We start from the raw sequence: 24571 nt of genomic DNA on the forward strand, positions 1-24571 counted from the left end.
GATTGGCTCATTCGAGGGACTTCCCAGTTGCAAGTATCACAGCACCTGTGTGTCGTCAAAGACCTCTTCGGGAGGCTAGGCCTCATGATCAATGTAGAAAAGTCTACCCTGACTCCAACGCAGAGAATAGACTTTATTGGAGCAGTTCTGGACTCCAATCTGGCCAGGGCCTGCCTTCCTCTGCCACGGTTTCAGGCAATGTCTTTGATCATTCGAAGTTTTCAATCCTTCCCGACAACGTCGGTGCGCACCTGCCTCGGTCTATTAGGTCACATGGCGTCCTGCACCTTTGTGACCAAGTACGCGAAGCTGCGACTTCGGTGCTTCCAAACCTGGCTTGCTTCTCTATACCGTCCACACAGAGACAATATAGACTCGGTGATCACTATCCCCAGGACAGTTCTTGACTCCCTCACTTGGTGGCTGGACCCCACTGTAGTTTGCGCAGAGATGCCGTTCCACTCTCCTCAGCCCTTGGTGGCACTAACCACAGACGCATCATCTCTGAGTTGGGGTGCCCACCTCGGGAACCTTCACACTCAAGGCCTCTGGTTGCCCCAGGAGCTGACCTGCATATCAACGTGCAGGAGCTGAGGGCAGTCCGTCTAGCATGCCAGGTGTTTCGGGTCCATCTACAAGGCCGCTGTGTATCCGTGTTCACGGACAGCACAACAACCATGTTTTACATAAACAAGCAGGGCGGGGCGCGCTCCTCCCTACTTTGTCAAGAAGCCACTCACCTGTGGGACTTTTGCATAGCCCACTCAATCGATTTGGTAGCGTCTTTTTTCCCAGGAGTCCAGAACACTCTGGCAGATCGCCTCAGCAGGTCCTTCCTGTCTCACAAGTGGTCAATCCATCCCGATGTCATCTATTCCGTCTTCCGGAGGTGGGGCTTTCCCCGCATAGACCTCTTTGCCTCCCGAGAGAACAGGAAATGCCAGGTGTTCTGCTCCTTCCAAGGATGCTCCCCGGGCTCCCTCTCAGACGCGTTCCTCCTCCCGTGGACAAGGCACCTATGTTATGCCTTCCCGCCATTTCCCTTCGTTCACAGAGTCCTGCTCAAACTCCGCAGGGACAGAGCCAACTTGATCGTCATTGCTCCAGCATGGCCGAGGCAGCACTGGTACACCCTGTTGTTCGACCTCTCAGTGGCGGATCCGATTCCCCTGCCACTGTGGCCGGATCTCATAACACAGGACTTCGGCAGACTTCACCACCCAAAACCTGCACCACTCCAAACCTTCATCTCACCGCATTGGCTCTCATGGCTGAAACCAATTTGAGCTGTGCTGCCCCTGCTTCCGCACAACAGGTCCCCTTGGGAAGTGCAGGAAGCCTCCACCAGGGACGACTTATCTCGCTAAGTGAAGGCTTCGCACTCAGTGCGATCAGAATAACTTGGTCCCAGGACAGTTTCCATCCCTACTATCCTGGATTACCTCTGGTCCTCAAAGAGCAGGGCCTAGCGTGTCTCTTCCATAAAAGTTAATCTGGCAGCTATTTCCTTCCACCGTGTTTAAAGTAAAATGCTCAATTTTCTTCACCCCATGGTTTCCAGGTTCCTTATGGGACTGAATTGTTGTACCCCCAAGTCCATCGCCCAGCCCCCCACCTGGGATCCAAACCTGGTGCTGACTACTTATGGAGCCCTCGAGCCTATGGCCACATGTTCCCTGCTCTACCTTTCGTGGAAGACGGCTTTCCACGTCACTATCACCGAGACAGTGTTTCAGAGCTTCGTGTCTTGGACGGCTGATCCTTTATACGCTCTCTCCATAAGGACAGGTGGTTCCGTGGCCACACCTCCCTCTTTCTCCTAAGGTGATGCCTCTGCTTTTGCGTCAACTGCCATCTTCCCTCCCAGTTTTTTTCCCAAAAGCCACACTCATCGCTGGGCCGGGAACAACAGCTACATACCTTGATGTCCAGAGGGGCTCTTGCCTTTATATAGAGCTTAACAAAACCCTTCCGTGCTCACCTCAGCTCTTGTAGCGTGGCAGACTGCATGAAGGCATGCTGGTCTCTTCCCAACGGATTCTCATCTTGGGTAACATCCTGCATCCAATCGTGCATGAACTGGCCTACGTTCCCGCTTGGACATCTGCGATCGCCCATTCTACACGGGCGCAGGCTCTTCTACCGCCTTCCTGGCCTATGTCCTCATCCAGGAAATATGTAGGCGGCCACTCATCGATTCACACCTTGCCTCACACTACGCATTGGTCCAAACAATCCAGAGACACGCAGCCTTTGGCTCAGCAGCTTTGCATTCTGGCGACGCCTCACCTCACCCCGTCTTCCGCCAGGTAAGGCTTGGGAATACTGACTGAATGGATATGAGCAATCACTCAAAGAAGAAAAGACGGTTACTCACCATTGTAACTGTTGTTCTCGAGATGTTGCTCATATCCATTCCAAACCCGCCCTCCTTCCCACTGCTGAGTATAGCTGGTACATGAACTGGAGGGGCAGATGGGTCGGCAGGGGTATAAATATCCAGTGCCAGTGGCGCCACCCAGGCGCCCAGCCTACCCACCGAGTATTGCCAGGGGTAAAAACTCGACGAGCGCAGCATGCGCGTATGCTGCGACCTAACTGGAATGGATAAGGAGCAACACATCTCAAAGAACAACAGTTACAACGGTGAGTAAATCAGCTTTTCAGTGTGACTGGTTTGGGATGTGAGGATGTGACCCTTCACTTCCTAGCTTGTGGCTGCCCTGCTGCTTAGCCAAAGGCCCAGCCTAAGAACAAGGGCCTGTGCCTATCCTAGTGAGAGAGAAGGCCTCATAAAATACAGACAGTGATTTTGATTCTTTGTTTTCATAATTCTGTAAGTAGCTAAGGATAAAAGTACACCTAAGTTCTTAAAACCAGGATTTTACAGGCAGGCCTGAATATCTCTATTCTAACAGTGGTTCACTCCTTCCCCCATTCTGTGTCTGTCTTGTCTATTCAGATTGTAAATTCTTCAGGGCATGGGCCATCTACTGTTCTCTGTTTGTACTTTGCCGAGCGGGTACCTACTGTTAGCTGGTCCTTAGGCACTAAGGTAATGCATATGATTTATAAAGACACAATCCTCCTTACACTTTGAGCCAAGGAAGTTGGCCTCTGGGATGTTACTGCTTAAAAATGAGCTGTTAAAACCATGGATCATTCTTGTGACAAGTATCCCACAAATTCCACTGACCTCCCTGCCTTTCTTTACCTGCAGTAGGGTTTCCAAATTCCAAACCTGATGATCTCGCAGCTGAACGAGGGGAAGAGCCGTGGGTCCCAGACCTCCAGGGCTCTGAGAAGAAGTGCTTCCAAGAGCTGCCTACAGTGAGGAATTGGTTAAACCAGCTCAAAACTGTGCGGGAATGCAGGGAAACATTTGGGATGCCCTACAAATATCCTGGGTGAGCTTCCGTTCAGGATTGTTCCCTGGCAGATGTGGAATCATTATGATGTCACTCATGGCTTCCTCCTATTCTGACTGACAACTGGCAGCAGGTCCCTGCCCAGTCTCGCTTTCCCCCGAGTGTTCTCATGATGCACACTGAAACTGGGATCCCTCTCTCCTCTGTGAAGGGTTTGGGGAAATCAGCACCTGATAGGTTTGATCTCTCCCACACTTATTTTGGGATTGTTCATCCCTTTGCCATTCCTCTCTGGAGATTCTTTCTTTCCGGCAAAAGGGAGTGACCTGTGTCTGATTCTCTCTGGTCCCCATCAGGTGATAGCTGGGTGAGTCAGAATGAGGAGGAGAAACCTTATCAACAAGATGCTAGAGCAAGAACCACATGGAACTTTTATCAGGAAGATCCAGTGAATGTTTCCGGGAGTGTGTGCACTCCCAGAAAAAACAAAAGCCTGTGAGACTCACAGTGCAGAGGCAGAGAGAAAACTTTAGTAACCACTCCAGACCTTATAACAAGTGACAGAATCAACTGGAAGAGAAGACACTACATGTGCCATGAGAGTGCGGGAAAAGCTTCAATTGGAGCTCTGCCCCTTATCAGACATCGGAGAATCCACACAGGGAGACGCCCTACACGTGCTCTGAGTGCAGGAAGAAGCACCAATCGGAGCTCCTTATCAGACAGAGAGAGAATCCACACAGGGGCGCCCTACACATGCGCTGAGTGCGGGGAAAGCTTCAGGTCAGAACTCGGACCTTATCAGGCATCAGAGAATCCACACAGGGGAGATGCCCTACACATGCGCTGAGTGCGAGAAAGCTTCAATCGGAGCTCTGCCCTTATCAGACATCAGAGAATCCACACAGGGAGCGCCTACGTGCTCTGGAGTGCGGGAAAAGCTTCAATCAGAGCTCAGACCTTATCAGACATCAGAGAATCCACACAGGGGAGACGCCCTACACGTGATGCTGAGTGCGGAAAGCTTCAATCGGAGCTCTGCCCTTATCAGACATCAGAGAATCCACACAGGAGACGCCCTACACATGCGCTGAGTGCGGAAAAGCTTCAATCGGAGCTCTGCCCTTATCAGACATCAGAGAATCCACACAGGGGACGCCCTACGTGCTCTGAGTGCGGGAAAAGCTCAATCAGAGCTCAGACCTTATCAGACATCAGAGAATCCACACAGGGACGCCCTACATGTGCTCTGAGTGCGGGAAAAGCTTCAATCGGAGCTCAGACCTTATCAGACATCAGAGAATCCACACAGAGACGCCCTACACATGCTCTGAGTGCGGGAAAAGCTTCAATCAGAGCTCTCTCCTTATCAGACATCAGAAAATCCACATGAGAGAACTGTAATAAATCCCTTGACTAGGGCTGGGCAAAATTTAAAAAAAAATCACATTTTCTAATTCCCACATTGTGATTTTCGCACCATCTTCACCGTAGTCTCTCAGCTCCCCAGATGAGTTACCTGCTTCTGCCTTTTGCAGCTCACCCTTCTTGGGGTCAGTCCTGTGATCTTTTCTATCAACTCCTTTCCTTTTGAGCCCGGAATGTTCATCAGCTCCTGGAGGTTTGATCCCAACAAGGTACACTGAGGCAAAATCTATCTGTGTCTGACATCTACTAGGCTGTACATGGCATTGGCTGCTCAAGTTAATGATCTTGATGTAAAAGACAATTATAGTTGTAGAACAGATGCCCAGGTGCAGTGGTTGGCATTAGCTTTCCCCTTCAACTGACCTAAATTCCATCACTTTTCCTAGTCTAAACAAACCCTGAGCATCACGGTTATACTGTTCCCATTTCAAAGCCATTGTTAGTCATCGAGTTCCCTTTTGGAAATAAATTGTTTCATTCCCAGTTGCTCTGATGTTGCTTCAAGTTGTGCTGGAGAGCAGATTTTTTCTACCATTTTCTCACTTAAAATATATTGAACTAATACAAAGAGCAGGACCAGGGCAGGGATCGGAAAAATTGTCATTTCACCCTCTGTAAAAACAGTAAATCAGAGGGATTCCCAACGAGAGGCGTACAGCTTTCTGCACCGGGACTACAGCCCCGTGGTGCAGTGTAGACACCCTGGTCGATTACAGTGCTGTGATTGGCCTCGGGAGGTGTCCCACAATCCCTGTTCTCGCTTCTCTGGTCTTTGGTTTGAATTCTACTGCACTCCCTCAGGTGACCAACCGTGAACCCCACCCTTAAATTCCTTGGGAATTTTGAAAGTCCCACTTCTACAGAGACTAATTATGGTTACAGACCCATCCTGAAATTAGAGCAGGATATTGTAAAGCTTTATCTCATAGTACAGTAACACAATTCAAACCTGTCAGCACAGAGGAGAAAGCACTCCTTCACTTCACATTTATTGCTACTGATCTCACTGACAAACTTCCTTTTCTCTGTGCTGCTCCAGCTGTTTTCCCTCTGTTCCCTTCCAGCTGTGGTGATGGGACTGCAGCAGCTCCCCAGGGCCAGCTTTGCTCTTTCACTTACATCCTTCACTTGTTTGGATAGAGCTGTGTCTGCCCCAGTTTAATTCACATCTGAGACCTCAGGTACCAGCAGATCGTTACAAAGGCTAAATTCCCATCACCACCAGTGGGAGGTTATCCTGGGCTGCCAGGGCTGCAGGATTTAGCCATGGTCAGTCAGGTGCTACAGCAGCTGCACTCTTACATTGTGAGTCCTGCAGCCCAATACCAAACTGCTCTGCCATAGTCTGCAGGGGCCTGACTTGCTGAGAATCTGGCAGAAGAGAGACTCTGGAGTAGAGAAGGAAAATGTCCTCAGCAGTCACAGCCGGCAGGAGCAGGAAGGTTCGGTTTATTTTAAACTCCTCTCCCTGCTCAAGCCTTTAATCATTCCTGTGGCTCTTCTCTGAACCTCTGCAATTTATCAGGAAAGCAGCCAACCCATGAACCAGCCAAACCAGGCTGTTCTGCCCGATGTAACAGTCTATTGCCTTTCAAGGCCGACTATAAATCAGCTCGTTCTATTCACCCAAGAGTTCCACTTTAAGGGCTTTTTGTTTTCTAGTTCCAGTCAAATCCTGTGCAACAGCATCATTTATTAACTCATCATCTGGTCATTTCACATTCACATGTTCAAAAGTGGGCAGGTCTAAGTCTTTCCTCCCACACCAACATGAAAAAAATCAGTGACAGAAAATGCCCTAAAGCGCCTCTGCTGCCTTGAACAACAGCCTGGGGAAATACACGAGGGGAAGTGCTTTCCTCTCTCCTCCTGACACCGGGTAACATTTCTGTCTGTCCTTGAGATCCTGCCACAGGGACAGGCTTGAGGATGCAAATGACATGTTAAGGCTTCGTTGGTTTGTACGTTCCTTTACTCCTTCATTAGTGATAAGGGTGCGTGAGCGTGAAATAATCCCACTCTGACTTTCACACTGGAGGCAATTTTCAGGCTCACAATAAAAAAACACAAATTTCTTTCTAACCTGAGCAAGTTGAATCGAGTCGTTGCGAGATGATAAATCCAGAGCCCCAGGCTGACTTTCTGTCATCACATCTTTTAGAGTAGATCACATTCACTGGGTGGGTCTTCTGCTGGGAAGTGTCTCTCCAGTGGCAGCACCCCGTGCACATTCCCCACTTACAAACTCATCTTCAGTATATCGGCCACTGAACCTAGCGAGGGGGGAGGGTCCCAGTGGTCAGGCTCCAGCCCCTGGATCCCGAGGCTGGCAAGCCCGAGTCAGCCGGCCTGGGCCAGCTGTGGGGTTTAATTGCGCTGCAGACATACACGGGTGTCACAATCCCAGCTTTCTCCTCAGAATCAAGCCCTCCCCGTGACAGGCAGGGGCGCGCCACTGTACTCGTGAGGTCGGAACTGACACTGCCCCTGCACTCGGGCAGCTCCTTGGCCAGCTGTGGCTGGCAGGAGACCCAGCGAGGCCGGAGCTGCTCTGGGCTCTCGGCAGGGGAGAGTAACTGGGAGAAGGGGGGAGTTTGTCTCTGATTTACAGGGAGCTTTGCCAGAGTGGAGCCTGTAGGTCACATGCTGGGGCTGGACGGGCACACAGGCCCGTGCTCTGGGAACAGCTCGGAGTCAAACCCAGGCAGGAGCCTCCTCAGTGTGACTCCCCAGGGACGCTCTCACTGGGGAAGCCTCCTTGGCTTCAGCACCTCCTGGGACTGACCTTGGACCTTTCAGCCCCTGTTCCACACCAGAGCTTCCTGCAGTGAGTCCACCTGAATCGGACACCTGGGAAAGCCTCCCCCTCCCGAAGAGTCCTGCACCCCCAACTTCCACAGTCCCCAGTGACTCTCAGCCAGCGCTGTACAACAGAAGCTTTGTTAGGGGTCTGGAATCCAGCCTGGGAAAGTTCTGTGTTCGCACAAGAAGATTCAGCAACGTCCATCTTGGGCAGACCCCGAACTCAGAGCCTGGGCTCTCCCCTCGAGTCCCCAACCCAGCAGACTCCTTGCTCCCAACAGCCCGACTCAGCCAGGCCTTTGCCCTCGTCTGGCCTTTGTCCTGTTTCCCTGGCAACCTGCTCCACCTGGCCTCCAGCTCGTTCTTTATTCTCCGACTGCTCCCAGCCAGCTGGCCTCTTGCAGCAGGTGCGCCCGCCATCGGTTGCTAGGAGACAGAATTTGTGGCCTTTGTCTGGGCCCAGGCAGCTCGACAGCAGCCACACCTGCCCTTTGGGGTCTCTGCCAAGATTTAACCCCTTTGTCCCACCACCGAGATCAGTGGTCCCAAAACACTTCAGGGTCATGCCCCCACCCTGTCCATGCTCCCCCGAGTCATGGCTGGGAGTGGGGCCGCAGCTAAGGGGAAGGGACACAGACAGGGGTAAGGGGCTGAGGCAGGGGCCAGAGCTGGGGCTGGAGCCAAGAGTGGAGCTGGGTGGCTCCTCCTCCCCACCCCATAGGGGCTGGCCAGGCCCAGTTGCATCCTCTGAATGTTACTCCATCCCCTGGCAGGGGCACCCTACATTTTGGACCTTTAACCTAGATAATCGTGCAACAAATAGGGAAACTGAGGTATATCCAAGATGCAAACAAAACATCCAGAAAATTCCCACTTCGTCACAGGGTGTCAGTGGGGTCGGAGCTGGGCAGCAGCACAGGAAAGTGGGGAGGTTAAACTGCAAAACATCCCCTGTGTTCCCAAAAGCCTCTCGTTTATCCCTAACCCCCTCCCCATGAAAATCTCCACCCTGCCCTGGCCCACAGACCCCCTCACTCCAACGCAGATTTTTAACTTTTCTTACTTGTCCTTGGCCTTCCACAAACATTGTTCCCATCAAAATGACCCAGGGCTTTACAACGAGAATGAGAAAACAAACTAAATCAAACCCAAAGAAACCGCTATCGACCTCCCACCACACACACTTTGGGTCTGAATTTTTCTACTGAAATGTTGAGGCAATAAAACTCTCACTGCTCTTGTCCAGAAACAAACCTAAGCCCCCCATGCAGTACCTGGGGCATCTATGTCTGACCCACCAAGGCTTCAGCTCCTTCGGGGAGATTTCCAGCTGCCCAATTCTGCTGCTATTCCAGGGAAGCAATTCCTGGCTCCTGTCAGCATTTATCTCAGCCCTGTTCTGGGCATCACAGGTTTCTCCGGGAAAGGGCAGCGAGTGGTTCTAGGGTCCAGTGATCCTCCTCCAAACTGAGCTAGAACCTGAGACTCCTTCCCCTTCCCCAGGCTGTGGGCGGGGAGGCCTTTCACAGAGCTCTCAGAGCTATAGCCCGTGGCTAAGGAGAGAGAAAAAGCCTCCTATCCCCCTCTGCTCTGGGGGCTGGGTTTCCTCCTGAAGCCTCTGCCCCCCGACCTAGTGCCTATGGCTCATCCCTGACCCTTGCTGCTCCTTGCTATAGACTGTGAAAGGAGCGGAGACAGCGCAGGAGCCTTCTGGGGATGCAGATCTGAGGCTTTGGGAGAGACACATTGTCTGAGACATCAGAGCGCTGCAAACCTGCAACCACCCCTCAATCCGGGGCCTGTTCCAGCCCTGAGTCTGGGCTGCCACGATCCCTCCCCAGAGCAGGGCGCCCACAGATTACAGCCTGGAAATAGGCGTGTGAGACTAACTCCTGCTTTCCTGACAGGGCCTCCCCTAGACCAAGTGGCATCCCAGGCAAGAAGTGTCTTCAGTGCCCCCCCCCCGCTCGATATGTTAAACCATTGAATACCTTATTTTTATTGCATTTGTAGCTCACTTCATGATTTTGATGCACAGTTTGGATGCAGGATTTTCTCTATCATATAAGACAATAAATGTTCATGCTAGGATGTGTAAATCTGTATTTATACATGCCATATATAAAAATCATTTCTTTTAAGCATATAGAAACTTTTAATTTTGACAGTAACTGAAATGTACTAACATCTAGCAATGGAGCACTCACCAGCACAGGGTGGGCCGGTATTAAATAGTGTTACAGTCGGAGACAGACAGCGTTAGGATGTTAACCCCAGGCCCTTTGTTCAAAGGTTGCTTCTCTCGCCTTTCCTCCATGAACTGAAGCACAGTATTTGAGAGATCCAGAGACTAGTTGATGACGTTTCCAAGGGCTAAAATAGCAAGTGATGTCCATCTTGCATTGGCCATTGTTGACTGGAGAGATGGTTTATGGAGAACAAACTTCAAGGTGAGAAGTAGCAGCCCAAAAAGGCCCCCTGCTGGTGCTGAAGTAGCTCAGTTGGGTTAGCATTAGACTGTAGATCTAAAGGTCCCTGGTTCAATCCCAGGCTTCAGCAGGCTGTTTCATCTGTCTTGCTGCCGCAGTGGGCTCTTTCCTGAGCCCAGCACTGCCTTTACTCAATGCAAGTCCTCATTTTGGGCTTCACTGCAGGAAAAGGCAGCATTGGCTTCTGCACCCAGTTGCCCCACCGGACCTTTCTTTCTTCTCTTGCTGCTTCTCAGCAAGGGGAAGAAAAAGAAGCTCCCCTTCAAGCTAGAGTCACAAAGGTGATGTAAGGATGACTTCCTGATCCCTGGCTCCAGTCCCCGGTGCTTCCAGCTGACCCATCAGAGAGCTGCCAGTTTCTCCAGGTTCGCCCACCAGTGTGTGCCAGGGTGAGCACCACCAAAGTGCAGGAATTTGAGGGCAGGGCAGGCAGGGCACTGTAATGGAGTTTCTGTAGTGTAGTGGTTCTCACATTTGCCTAACATGCATCAAGCTGACTAAGCAGAACTGACACCAACTTATCTGGGGTGTTCCCCAGAAGCAGAGCACAAGTTTGAAATACGGGCAGCATAGAACCAATATTCATAATGTCAACTACAAAATGATACACATTTACAGATAGCATCATTATAATCAGCCAATCAGAACTCTCCATAGATCCTTACACAACAACCTTCTACAATATTGGCTGCAAATATAGAACAGTTGTCGCAACGGTGATCTATACAGTTACAGATTATGTCAGTAACGTCACAGGAGGTGACACGGCATCAGTGAGACTGATACTGGAATACTGCCTCCAGTTTTGGTGTCCTCATTTGAAAAAGATGTTGTGAAATTAGAGTTTGGGACAGCAAAGAGCCACCAAATGTTCTGAGGGCTGAGAAAATGCCTTTTAGTGAGCTATTGAAAGAACTCAACCTGTTTAGCTGATCAAAGAAGATTGAAAGGTGACTTCACTGAAGTATTGAAGTGTCTTAATGGAGAGATAAGATTGGGTATTAAAGGGCTCTTGAATCGAGCAGAGAAAGGCATAACAAGACCCAGTGGCTGAAAGGTGAAAAGAGACAAATTCATATTACAATTAAGGCTCAAATATTCAACAGCGAGGATGATTCACCACAGGAACAAGCTACCAAGGAAAGTGGTGGATTCTCCATCTCTTGATGTCATTTCATGAAGACTAGATGCCTTTCTGGAATGTGTTTGCCCCAAAAGTAGCTCTTGTGTCATACCGGAGGCCTGTGATACGCAGGGGTCAGATTAGATGCTCTAATGGTCTCTTCTGGCCATAAAGTCGACTAATTTCTGAAAAACTGAGTGTAGCATTGGGAGCAGCGTCTGATGTTTCCTGTCTAGCCGGCTTGCTGCCCAGAACGAACACTCCTTGAGTGGGGTGATCCCCAGGAGTAGCTCAAACCTGCAAAGTGCCTGGCCAGGGGCAGGACATTGGCACAGCAAGGGAGGGATGTGGCAGTGACATCACAAAGGCCTTTGCAGGACCTCAGACTATTGGTCCAAGGTGGTGGGAGGTGGTGACCTCACAGAGAGATGCTGACATCAGCCAGGCAGGACAGGGGCGCGGGGCCAGGGAAACCTCAGAGACCCCTGTGGCTTTGCTTCAGCAAGTCTCCTTCTCCAGGTCTCTCTTTGAGGACTGAGAGAGTATTTGGGTTCACGGACGTGAGCGCCAGGAGGAATCTCTTTCGAGTTTTCTTTCCCTTTTAGTGATTTTACTAGAAAACAGCCGTCCCTGTTTAGAAGGTAAGAGCCTCCTGGAGCTTTGAAACCTGTTCAGTCTGATCCAGCTGGTGAGAGTTCTATTCTAGGCATGGAAAACACGAGCTTAAGGAGGCAGAATTTTATTCCGCACCTGGGATTTTGCCCTTAGAATCACTGGGGACATTGGGGTTTGTCCTTTTTGTTTCCCCTTTTCCTCCCTCCCTCCCTCCCTCCTTTCTCTTTGTGTCTTGCTTCTTTTGTCCTTTTTCCATTTCTCCTCCCAACACCAGGAGGTAGGGGTGTGTGTGTGTGTGTGTTGCGGGGGAGTGCTCTGCAGCTCCCACTGTGGGAGGTCCACCCAAAATGTGGGGCTGAAATAGTGCTCGGGCAGTGATCCCCACCAATGACCTGGGCCATCCTTTGGGCTCTCTGGTGAGAACCTCAGCCTCCCGCCCTCAGTCTCTACGCTGATTGGCTGAGCAGGGGTTATTGACAGGGAGAGACTCAGGTCCTTGTTGTTCTCTTTTAAGACCAAGGAAATAAGTCAGAACCAGTTCTATGTTTGATGAATTTTGCTGCTTCTCGACATTAATGGTCTCTGAGCAGTTCATGATTCTCTCAAATGTTGCAGTTCTCAAAGACTTGCTGAATAATTAGTGTGCACTGTTGTTAGTCTGGAGCTCATCTGTGAGCACGTTATTCAGGTCATTCAGTGTCTGAAATTAAAGATCCGATGGTTAGATTGAAAATCAGGGCTTTGGGTCCTATTCCCAGCTCTGCCCCTGACTGGCTGTGTGACCTAAGAGAAGTCAATTCTCCTTTCTCAGCCTGAGCTTCTCTCTCTTTCGAGTAGGGATAATAATGATCCGCTCCTACCTAACTCAACACACTCACTCTTCCCAGCACACACACTGTCTCTCCCAGAACACAAACAGTCTCTACCCGCCACGCACACCGCAGTTGAAAAGCAGCTGGCAATCTAGTAAGATGCCCGTGGAACGGTGGGATAGAGAAACCTGCATCATGTGATGCTGTACCACTCCGTGAGGCATTGCAAACCCTTCCCAAAACACCCTGCAGCCAGTTGCACAGTGGGATAGCTGCCCACAGTGCACTGCTCTCTGTTGCCATCCACGAACTGCTAGCATGGATGTGCTCTGGTGACACAAGGGGCATAGGAGGACATTCAATAGCTGTTTTAACTAAACATTTTAACTAAAGCAGCAATGCCGGGGTTGGTGACTTCTTTGTTTCCTCACCCTGAGTAAACTCAGCTTTTATTCCATTCTTGATGCTTCATGGAATAACAACAGACGACCGAAGAAAGACGTGGACAGGGTGGGTCTCAGGGAGGGCAGAGAGTTTCGAGCGGTGGGCAGAGCAGGTCTCGGAGGTGGGGGCAGTGGGCAGGGCAGGTCTCAGGGGAGAGGCAGAGAGGTGTGGGTGGTGGGCAGGGTGGGTTGCAGGGATGGGTCAGAGTGGTGGCAGCTGGTGGGCAGACCTTGTGGTAGCGGGTGGAGAGGCACGAGCAGGAGGCAGGAAGGCCTTGGGGGAGGAGAGGAGCGAGCGAGAGGTGGCTCAGCCGTCCTCAGCCAAAGAGGAAGAGCGAGGGTGGGAAGTGGCCAAACAGGAGCAAGGGGGGAGCGCAGGTGGGGCCTCAGAGAGAGGAGAAGGGGGGGCAGTGCCATGGTCTGGACACCAATGGGCCCCCCACTTCCAGGGAGCTTCCAGCGCTCACACCCAGCCTCCCCAAATGCAAGAGCCATGGGCCACCTATTCTCTTCATCTTCACTAATCAAGCCCCTCCCCAAGCTATGTTGATGGGAGAAGCCCTCCTGTTGGCACAGCGCTATCTGCACTGGGTTAGGCTGATATAACTGCATTGCTTAGGAAGTAAATTTTTTACACCCCTGAGTAATGTAGTTACACCGATCTAATTTTGTAGTGTAGACCTGTCCAAAGAACCTTGGGAGTAAAACTTCACCTGCTCCTCTGCTTTACTGAATACAAACACCAGCAAAGCTTGTCAGGCCCAGATGGAGGTTGGCAGAGAGTCAGGTGTGTGCAGACAGGATCCCTTCAGCAACTATAGGCACCATGGCTTAGCTGGCTAAAACCACTGTTTTGTATACAGGGGATCCTGGGTTCAAGTTCCAATGGTACCTTACTTAGTTGCTTTTGGGGCACCTGGAATTGGCTACTGTCAGAAGACAAGATTCAGAGCTAGATGGACCTTCGGTCTAGCCTAGTGTGGTTTTTCTTATGGTTTAAATTACACTCACAGGCACTGAGGATAGTTACTGAAAGTTTGGGAGTTAGGAGCTGATAGGTCAGTGGTCCAGTTCCTTCAGATGACCCCGTCCCTCTGGGACAGGGGCAGGTCTGAGCTCTCTCACCAACTGCTCATTGTGGGTGCCATAATCTGTGGGCAGCTCGTTTAGTTTATGCCGAGGGTTGAGTCCTGTTTTGTGCACTGTGTCTGCGAATGAAAATCCTAAACCGCCCTTTGAAATAACAAAAGCAGCAGGACGTGTTTCTGTCCCTGCCCCAAAGCAGACAGACCGATGGAGAAATGCCATGAGTCCAGGGTAATACTCCTGCGGTTTTACCATTTCCACTTGCTAAACCCCCTCCCAACCTTCTGGGCTCCTGGAGCAGGGGACTGAGCCTGAGCCGAGACACGGACACTGCAACGTTACAGCCCAAGCCGCATGACCCTGATTAATGTGACATGGGCCAGTCATGGGTGTTTCATTGCACTGGAGACGTAGCCTAATGTTATGTCTACACTGTGATTAAAACACCCAGGGCACCTGTCATAAAGCCCGGGTCAGCTGACTCAGGGTTATGGGGCTTGGGCTGCAAGACTATAAAATTACAGTGCAGACAGATGGGCTTGAGCCCAACCTCTGAGACCCCACGAGGGGTGAGGGTTTCTGAACCCAGGCTTCAGTGTGAACACAAATATCTGCACCACAGTTTTTAGCCTCTCAGCTTTAGCTCCATGAGCCCACGTCAGATGGTCCAGGCCAGCCCTGCTGCCATCTTTATCCCAGGAGAGATGGACTCTAAGGGTACGTCTCCATTGCAATGTCAGCCCAGGGGTGGCTCGCTGTGCTCAAAGCAGCACCCTGGAAGCCCCATATTCACCAGTCTCATATAATGATGATACGGTTTGTACAAAGTCTGCCTGGTGAGGTATCATTTCAAAAATCTTGGTCTGTTGAACATTACTATTGTGTTGGATTGTGTGTGTAGCATTGGCTGGGAAGTTTTGCTCTGTGTGTGTTACTGAGATGAGGTTGGGAAATGCCCACCACCAGCCTTTCAGGTGTGACAATGGAGGAGCCAGACTCGCTGCTGGCCCATTAAAGGGATCCACACTCCCAAGGACTATCCCAGGAACTGTGTACAATGCAGACTTCTCCGAGATAGCACAGCGACAATGGGCACTGCTTGACTCACATCCTAGCAAAGGTACTTCCTAGCCAGTTGGAGGAAACTATGAAAGCGGGGGTAGAGACATCATGAGTTAGCCTTTCTCCCCCACAACTCAACAGCTGGAAATACACCTGGATGACAAAACTGATTCAGAAATCAGAAGAGAATAATAATAGTACATTCAAACCAAAGTCCCCAAACAGACTAGTAGTGGTTTTTCAGCAGAAAATTTTCAGTTTGGGGAATTTTGTTTTCAGTCAGAATTTGCCAAGGGAAGCAGAGATAAAATGGTTGAGTTGTCTCCTTCAGAACAGCTTTGTCTAGACACTAGCTCTGTTTCACTGTTTTGGGCTTGCTCAGGTTGGGTGTATTTTAATTATTTGGGGAGGTCCCAGTGTGTTTGGGGAAGATTATTCCTTTGAGATAAAAACTAAGAAATGCAGGACTAGAGAATTTTTAGAAATCTGGGATTTAGACATTTTATTTGAAGCAAGTGGGGGCAGCTGAGATTCTGAGAAGGTTTTGTTTGCAAGAAGCAACATTGGTTGATCTGTCATTGTACCAAGGGGAGATGGTTGTCTATACAGGAGAGTGAAGACTAAATGCATCCCATGAGGATGGGATTTGAATCCTGCATGCAGAGCACAATGGATTAGCAGTCTATCACCTTAGCCACTCGGCCACCTCATCTGAGCTGCTAAGACAGAGACAGGAGGAGAAATCTAAGGCCGGCAGAGATAGGCCACTAAGGAGTTTTTAAACACTAAGCGTAAGCAGGAGCTGAATGAGCTCCCCTCACATCTAGTGAGGAGCTGTGGGAAGACTTCAGGAACAGGCCGTGTTTGCACAGACACCCTACTCTGCCTAGCTATGCAGCATGGTGGGGCCGCTTCAAAATGACCAGTTTGGGATGGTGGTGGGTTGCAAATCACTTTAGCATTGAGTGCAATGAAATGTTATTCTCTTTCCTGTACGAGTGAAGGGCAGCATAACTTACCTAGGCCGTCCTGACGGTGGGGTGGGTGGGTGAGGAATCGCTTTCATTGGACTGCAGAGAAGCGATTGAGGACGTCACCCTAACCCAGTGGTCCCCAAACATTTCACACTGCGCCCTCGTATCCATGGCTGTGGCCTCGGAAGCCGCGGTCGAGAACCGGGGCTGGGAGTGGGGCCGTTGCTTGCTGGGGCGAGGGTGCGGACAGGGGTAAGGGGTCGAGGCCGGGCTGGGAGCCAGGGCCCAGGCTGAGGTGGGGTTGGGGAAGAGCTGGGACAGAGTGGGGCTGAGTGGGGCTCCTCCTGCCCTCCATGGGGCTGGCTCAGGCCCTGAGGTGCCCCATCAATCTTCCTCTGTGTCCCCTAGGAGTCACGCCCACATTTTGGGGTCCGCTGCCCTAAACTGACCCCTAGTCACTAAGCAGGGGCTAGTGATGCTAAAGCCTAGGGACAGGAGCTATGCCAGAGTGGAGCCTGTAGGTCACATGCTGGGGGCTGTGACGGGCACACAGGCTCCGTGCTCTGGAACAGCTCGAGTCAAACCCAGGCAGGAGCCTCTCAGTGTGACCCCAGGACGCTCTCACTGGGGAAGCCTCCTTGGCTTCAGCCCTCCTGGGACTGACCTTGGACCTTTCAGCCCCCCTGTTCCACACCAGGAGCTTCCTGCAGTGAGTCCACCTGAATCGGACACCTCGGAAAGCCTCACCACCCCCCCACGAAGGGGAGTCCTGCACCCCCAACTTCCACAGTCGCCAGTGACTCTCAGCCAGCACTGTACAACAGAAGGTTTGTTAGGGGTCTGGAATCCAGCCTGGGAAAGTTCTGTGTTCACACAAGAAGCAGGAAGATTCAGCAACGTCCATCTTGTGCAGACCCCGAACTCAGAGCCTGGGCTCTCCTCGAGTCCCCAGCCCAGCAGACTCCTTTGCTACCAACAGCCCGACTCAGCCAGGCCCTTTGCCTCTCGTCTGTCCTTTGTCCTGTTTCCCTGGCAACCTGCTCACCTGGCCTCCAGCTTGTTCTTTGTTCTCCGACTTGTCCCGGCCAGAGGCAGGGGCCAGAGCTGGAGCCAAGAGTGGAGCTGGGTGGCTCCTCCTCCCCACCCCCATGGGGGTTGGCCCGGGCCCAGCTGCATCCCCCTGAATGTTACTCCATCCCCCTGGCAGGGGGCACCCCACATTTTGGACCTTTAACCTAGATAATCGTGCAACAAATAGGGGAAACTGAGGTACACACAAGATGCAAACAAAACATCCAGAAAATTCCCACTTCGTCACAGCGGTGTCAGTGGGGCCTGAGCTGGGCAGCAGCACAGGAAAGTGGGGAGGTTAAACTGCAAAACATCCCCCTGTGTTCCCGCAAAAGCCTCTCGTTTATCCCCTAACCCCCTCCCCATGAAAATCTCCACCCCTGCCTTGGCCCACACAGACCCCTCACTCCAACGCAGATTTTTAACTTTTCTTACTTGTCCTTGGCCTTCCACAAACATTGTTCCCATCAAAATGCTCCAGGGCTTTACAACGAGAATGAGAAAACAAACTAAACCAAACCCAAAGAAACCGCTATCGACCTCCCCACCACACACACTTTGGGTCTGAATTTTTCTACAGAAATGTTGAGGCAATAAAACTCTCACTGCTCTTGTCCAGAAACAAACCTAACCCCCCCATGCAGTACCTGGGGCATCTATGTCTGACCCACCAAGGCTTCAGCTCCTTTGGGGAGATTTCCAGCTGCCCAGTCCTGCTGCTATTCCAGGGGAGCAATTCCTGGCTCCTGTCAGCATTTATCTCAGCCCCGTTCTGGGCATCACAGGTTTCTCCGGGAAAGGGCAGCGAGTGGTTCTAGGGTCCAGTGATCCTCCTCCAAATCGAGCTAGAACCTGAGACTCCTTCCCCTTCCCCAGGCTGTGGGCGGGGAGGCATTTCACAGAGCTCTCGGAGCTATAGCCTGTGGCTAAGGAGAGAGAAAAAGCCTCCTATCCCCCTCTGCTCTGGGGGCTGGGTTTCCTCCTGAAGCCTCTGCCCCCCAACTAGTGCCTATGGCTCATCCCTGACCCTTGCTGCTGCTCCTTGCTATAGACTGTGAAAGGAGCGGAGGCAGCGCAGGAGCCTTCTGGGGACACAGATCTGAGGCTTTAGGGAGGACACATTGTCTGAGACATCAGAGCGCTGCAAACCCTGCAGCCACCCTCAATCCGGGGCCTGTTCCAGCCCTGAGTCTGGGCTGCGATTCCTCCCCAGAGCAGGGCACCCACAGATTACAGCCTGGAAATAGGCGTGTGAGACTAACTCCTGCTTTCCCTGACGGGGCCTCCCCTAGACCAAGTGGCGTCCCAGGCAAGACGTGTCTTCAGTGCCCCCCAGCCCCGCTCCATATGTTAAACCGTTGAATACCTTATTTTTATTGCATTTGTAGCTCATTTCATGATTTGGATGCACAATCTGGATGCATGATTTTCTATCATATAAGACAATAAATGTTCATGCTAGGATGTAAATCAGTATTTATTCATGCCACATATAAGCAAAAGAAAAAAATCATTTCTTTTAAGCATATAGAAACTTTTAATTTTGACAGTAACTGAAATGTACTAACATCTAGCAATGGAGCACTCACCAGCACAGGGTGGGCCGGTATTAAATAGTGTTACAGTCAGAGACAGACAGCGTTAGGATGTTAACCCCAGGCCCTTTGTTCAAAGGTCGCGTCTCTCGCCTTTCCCCCATGAACTGAAGTGCAGCATTTGAGAGATCCAGAGACTAGTTGATGATGTTTCCAAATGCTAAAATAGCAAGCGATGTCCATCTTGCATTGGCCATTGTTGACTGGAGAGATGGTTTATGGAGAATAAACTTCAAGGTGAGAAGCAGCAGCCCAAAAACGCCCCTGTAGGTGCTGAAGTAGCTCAGTTGGGAGAGCGTTAGACTGAAGATCTAAAGGTCCCTGGTTCAATCCCAGGCTTCAGCAGGCTGTTTCATCCCTCTTGCTGCAGCAGTGGGCTCTTTCCTGGAAGCCCAGCACTGCCTCTACTCAATGCAAGTCCCTCATTTTGGGCTTTACTGCAGGAAAAGGCAGCATTGGCTTCTGCACCCAGTTGGCCCACCTGACCTACCTTTCTTCTCTTGCTGCTTCTCAGCAAGGGGAAGAAAAAGAAGCTCCCCTTCAAGCTAGAGTCACAAGGGTGATGTAAGGACGACTTCCTGATCCCTGGCTCCAGTCCTCTGTTCTTCCAGCTGACCCATCAGAGAGCTGCTGCCAGTTTCTCCAGGTTCGCCCCTCGGTGTGTGCCAGGGTGAGCACCACCAAAGTGTAGGGAATTTGAGAGCAGGGCAGGGCACTGTAATGGAGTTTCTGTAGTATAGTGGTTATCACATTTGCCTAACCTGCATCAAGCCGGCTAGGCAGAACTGACACCAACTTGCCTGGGGTATCCCCAGAAGCAGAGCACAAGTTTGAAATACAGGCAGCATAGAACCAATATTCATAATGTTAACTACAAAAATGATACACATCTAGAGAGAGCATCATTATCAGCCAATCAGAACCTCTCCATACACCCCTTACACAACAACCTTTATACAATATTGGCTGCAAATAAAGAACAGTGGTCGCAACGGTGATCTATACAGATACAGATTATGTCAGTAAAGTCACAGGAGGTGACACGGCATCAGTGAGACTGATACTGGAATACTGCCTCCAATTTTGGTGTTTTCATTTGAAAAAGATATTGTGAAATTGGAGCTGGGGCAGCAAAGAGCCACCAAATGTTCTGAGGGCTGGAGAAAAATGCCTTCTAGTGAGCTATTGAAAGAGCTCAACCTGTTTAGCTGATCAAAAGAAGATTGAAAGGTGACTTCATTGAAGTATTGAAGTGCCTTAATGGAGAGAAAGGATTGGGTATTAAAGGGCTCTTGAATCGAGCAGAGAAAGGCCTAACAAGACCCAGTGGCTGGAAAGTGAAAAGAGACAAATTCATATTACAATTAAGGCAGAAATATTCAACAGTGAGGATGAGTCACCACAGGAACAAGCTACCAAGGAAAGTGGTGGATTCTCCATCTCTTGATGTCATTTAATGAAGATTAGATGCCTTTCTGGAATGTGTTTGCCCCAAAAGTAGCTCTTGTGTCCTACAGGAGGCCTGTGATATGCAGGGGGTCAGATTAGATGCTCTAATGGTCTCTTCTGGCCATAAAGTTGAGTAATTTCTGAAAAACTGAGTGTAGCATTGGGAGCAGCGTCTGATGTTTCCCTGTCTAGCCGGCTTGCTGCCTAGAACGAACGCTCCTTGAGTGGGGTGATCCACAGGGAGTAGCTCAAACCTCCAAAGTGCCTGGCCAGGGGCAGGACATTGGCCCAGCAAGGGAGGGGTGTGGCAGTGACATCACAAAGGCCTTTGGCAGGACCTCAGCCTATTGGTCCAAGGTGGTGGGAGGTGGTGAGCTCACAGAGAGATGCTGACATCAGCCAGGCAGGACCGGGGCGAGGGCCAGGAAACCTCAGAGACCCTGTGGCTTTGCTCCAGCAAGTCTCCTTCTCCAGGTCTCTCTCTGAGGACAGAGGGAGTATTCAGGGTCACGGACATGAGTGCCAGGAGGAACCTCTTCCAGATTTCTCCTTCCCTTTCAGTGATTTTACTAGAAAACAGCCATCCCTGTTTAGGAGGTAAGAGCCTGCTCGAGGTTTGAAACCTGTTCACTACACTAGGAGGTGGTGGGAGGCAGGAAATATCTTAGGTGGAGAAAGGGAGGACAGGATGTGACAAACCTGCTGAGACTAGTGTAGTTTAGGTGTGGACAAGGGAGTTGGGGGCGGGAGGGTTGCAGGCTATGGGGAGGTTGAGTGAGGAGGGCAGGCTCTGAGCTGGGGCAGGGATGGGTGTGCAGGGGGTGCGGACACGCAGGCTCAGGAGGAGTTGGGGTGGGAGGTTGCAGGCTATGGGAAGGTTGAGTGAGGGGGCAGGCTCTGACCTGGGGCAGGGATGGGGTGCAGGGGTGCAGACACGCAGGCTCTGGGGGAGTTGGGGGCGGGAGGGTTGCAGGCTATGGGGAGGGTGAGTGAGGGATGCAGGCTCTGAGCTGGGGCAGGGGATCGGAGTGCAGGGGTGCAGACACGCGGGCTCTGGGATGGAGTTGGGGGGGTGGAAGGGTTGCAGGCTATGGGGAGGTTGAGTGAGGGGGCAGGCTCTGACCTGGGGCAGGGATTGAGGTACGGGGGGGTGCGGACACGCGGGCTCGGGGGGGGAGTTGTGGGGCGGGAGGGTTTCAGGCTATGGGGAGGTTGAGTGAGGGGGGCAGGCTCTGACCTGGGGCAGGGGATCGGGGTGCAGGGGTGCGGAAACACGGGCTCGGGGAGGAGTTGGGGAGCGGGAGGGGTGCAGGCTATGGGGAGGGTGAGTGAGGGGTGCAGGCTCTGAGCTGGGGCAGGATGGGGTGCAGGGGTGCGGACACGCGGGCTCTGGGATGGAGTTGGGGGGGTGGAAGGGTTGCAGGCTATGGGGAGGTTGAGTGAGGGGCAGGCTCTGAGCTGGGGCAGGGATGGGGTGCAGGGGTGCAGACACACAGGCTCTGGGGAGTTGGGGCGGGCGGGTTGCAGGCTATGGGGAGGTTGAGTGAGGGGGCAGGCTCTGAGCTGGGGCAGGGGATGGGGTGCAGGGGGTGCGGACACGCGGGCTCTGGGAGGAGTTGGGGGCAGGAGGGTGCAGGCTATGGGGAGGTTGAGTGAGGGGGCAGGCTCTGAGCTGGGGCAGGGATCGGGGTGCAGGGAGGTGCGGACACGCGGGCTCTGGGAGGAGTTGGGGGTGGGAGGTGCAGGCTACGGGAGGTTGAGTGAGGGGGCAGGCTCTGAGCTGGGGCTGGGGATGGGGGTGTAGGGGGTGCGGACTCACGGGCTCTGGGAGGAGTTGGGGCGGGGTTGCAGGCTATGGGGAGGTTGAGTGAGGGGGCAGGCTCTGAGCTGGGGCAGGGATGGGGTGCAGGGGTGCAGACACGTGGGCTCGGGGGAGTTGGGGGCGGGGTTGCAGGCTATGGGAGGTTGAGTGAGGGGCAGGCTCTGAGCTGGGGCAGGGATGGGGTGCAGGGGGTGCGGACACGGGCTCGGGGAGGGAGTTGGGGCGGGAGGGTTGCAGGCTATGGGGAGGTTGGAGGAGGGGGCAGGCTCTGAGCTGTGGCAGGGATGGGGTGCAGAGGGTGCGGACACGCGGGCTCGGGAGTTGGGGCGGGGAGGTGCAGGCTATGGGGAGGTTGGAGTGAGGGTGCTGGCTCTGAGCTGGGGCAGGGGATGGGGTGCAGGGGCAGTGCGGACACACGGGCTCGGGAGGAGTTGGCGGGCGGGAGGGTTGCAGGCTATGGGGAGGTTGAGTGAGGGGCAGGCTCTGAGCTGGGGCAGGGATGGGGTGCAGACACGCGGGCACGGGGAGTTGGGGGCGGGAGGGTTGCAAGCTATGGGGAGGTTGAGTGAGGGGGCAGGCTCGGAGCTGGGGCAGGGGATCGGGTGCAGGGGTGCGGACACGTGGGCTCAGGAGGGAGTTGGGCGGGAGGGTTGCAGGCTGTGGGGAGGTTGAGTGAGGGGCAGGCTCTGAGCTGGGGCAGGGATGGGGTGCAGGGGGTGAGACGCAGGCTCGGGGGAGTTGGGGCGGGAGGCTTGCAGGCTATGGGGAGGTTGAGTGAGGGGCAGGCTCTGAGCTGGGGCAGGGGATGGGGTGCAGGGGGCGGACACGCAGGCTCTGGGAGGGAGTTGGGGGGCGGGAAGGTTGCAGGCTATGGGGAGGTTGAGGGAGGGGGCCGGCACTGAGCTGGGGCAGGGATGGGGTGCAGGGGCGGACACGCGGGCTGGGGAGTTGGGGCAGGAGGGTTGCAGGCTTTGGGGAGGTTGAGTGAGGGGGCAGGCTCTGAGCTGGGGCAGGGGATGGGGTGCAGGGGCGGACACGCGGGCTGGGAGTTGGGGCGGGAGGATGCAGGCTATGGGGAGGTTGAGTGAGGGGCAGGCTCTGAGCTGGGGCAGGGATGGGGGTGCAGGGGTGCGGACATGCGGGCTCGGGGAGTTGGGGCGGGGTGCAGGCTATGGGGAGGTTGGAGTGAGGGTGCAGGCTCTGACCTGGGGCAGGGGATGGGGGTGCAGACACGCGGGCTCGGGGGGAGTTGGGGGGCGGGAGGGTTGCAGGCTATGGGGAGGTTGAGTGAGGGGGGCAGGCTCTGAGCTGGGGCAGGGATGGGGTGCAGGGGTGCAGACACGCGGGCTCGGGGAGTTGGGGCGGGAGGTTGCAGGCTATGGGAGGTTGAGTGAGGGGCAGGCTCTGAGCTGGGGCAGGGATGGGGGTGCAGGGGGCGGACACGCGGGCTCGGGAGTTGGGGGCGGGGGTGCAGGCTATGGGGAGGTTGAGTGAGGGGTGCAGGCTCTGACCTGGGGCAGGGGATGGGGTGCAGGGGGTGCGGACACGGGCTCGGGAGGGAGTTGGGGGCGGGTGGGTTGCAGGCTTTGGGGAGGTTGAGTGAGGGGGCAGGCTCTGAGCTGGGGCAGGATGGGGTGCAGGGGCGCGGACACGGCTCTGGGAGGGAGTTGGGGCAGGAGGTGCAGGCTATGGGGAGGTTGAGTGAGGGGGCAGGCTCTGAGCTGGGGCAGGATCGGGGTGCAGGGGTGCGGACACGCGGGCTCTGGGAGGAGTTGGGCGGTGGGAGGGTGCAGGCTACGGGAGGTTGAGTGAGGGGGCAGGCTCTGAGCTGGGGCTGGGGATGGGGGTGTAGGGGTGCGGACTCACGGGCTCTGGGAGGAGTTGGGGGCGGGGGTTGCAGGCTATGGGGAGGTTGAGTGAGGGGGCAGGCTCTGAGCTGGAGCAGGGATGGGGTGCAGACACGCTGGCTCGGGGGAGTTGGGGGCGGAGGGTTGCAGGCTATGGGGAGGTTGAGTGAGGGGGCAGGCTCTGAGCTGGGGCAGGGATGGGGTGCAGGGGTGCGGAGACGCAGGCTCGGGGGAGTTGGGGCGGGAGGGTTGCAGGCTATGGGGAGGTTGAGTGAGGGGCAGGCTCTGAGCTGGGGCAGGGGATGGGGTGCAGGGGCGGACACGCAGGCTCTGGGAGGAGTTGGGGCGGGAAGGTTGCAGGCTATGGGGAGGTTGAGTGAGGGGCAGGCTCTGAGCTGGGGCAGGGATGGGGTGCAGGGGCGGACACGGGCTGGGGGAGTTGGGGCGGGAGGTTGCAGGCTATGGGGAGGTTGAGTGAGGGGGCAGGCTCTGAGCTGGGGCAGGGATGGGGTGCAGGGGGTGCAGACACGTGGGCTCGGGAGTTGGGGCGGGGGTTGCAGGCTATGGGGAGGTTGAGTGAGGGGG

General features: G+C 53.6%; 1 protein-coding gene and 2 non-coding genes across 3 annotated transcripts in view; 2 read left to right on the forward strand and 1 right to left on the reverse strand.

The window, feature by feature from the left end:
- The window catches only part of LOC120381922 (zinc finger protein 420-like), a gene marked incomplete at both ends in the record, with an annotated part of 146778 nt that overhangs the window by 61198 nt on the left and 61009 nt on the right, over positions 1-24571 (reverse strand). The gene's annotated exons all lie outside the window — the stretch shown is intronic.
- On the forward strand, positions 10085-10157 carry TRNAY-GUA. The gene has a single exon. It is a non-coding gene; the product is annotated as a tRNA-Tyr (tRNA).
- TRNAF-GAA lies at positions 19141-19213 on the forward strand. Its single transcript has one exon. It is a non-coding gene; the product is annotated as a tRNA-Phe (tRNA).

This window comes from Mauremys reevesii, linkage group 14, assembly GCF_016161935.1.
Source record: "Mauremys reevesii isolate NIE-2019 linkage group 14, ASM1616193v1, whole genome shotgun sequence".
Taxonomy (NCBI): Eukaryota; Metazoa; Chordata; order Testudines; family Geoemydidae; genus Mauremys; species Mauremys reevesii.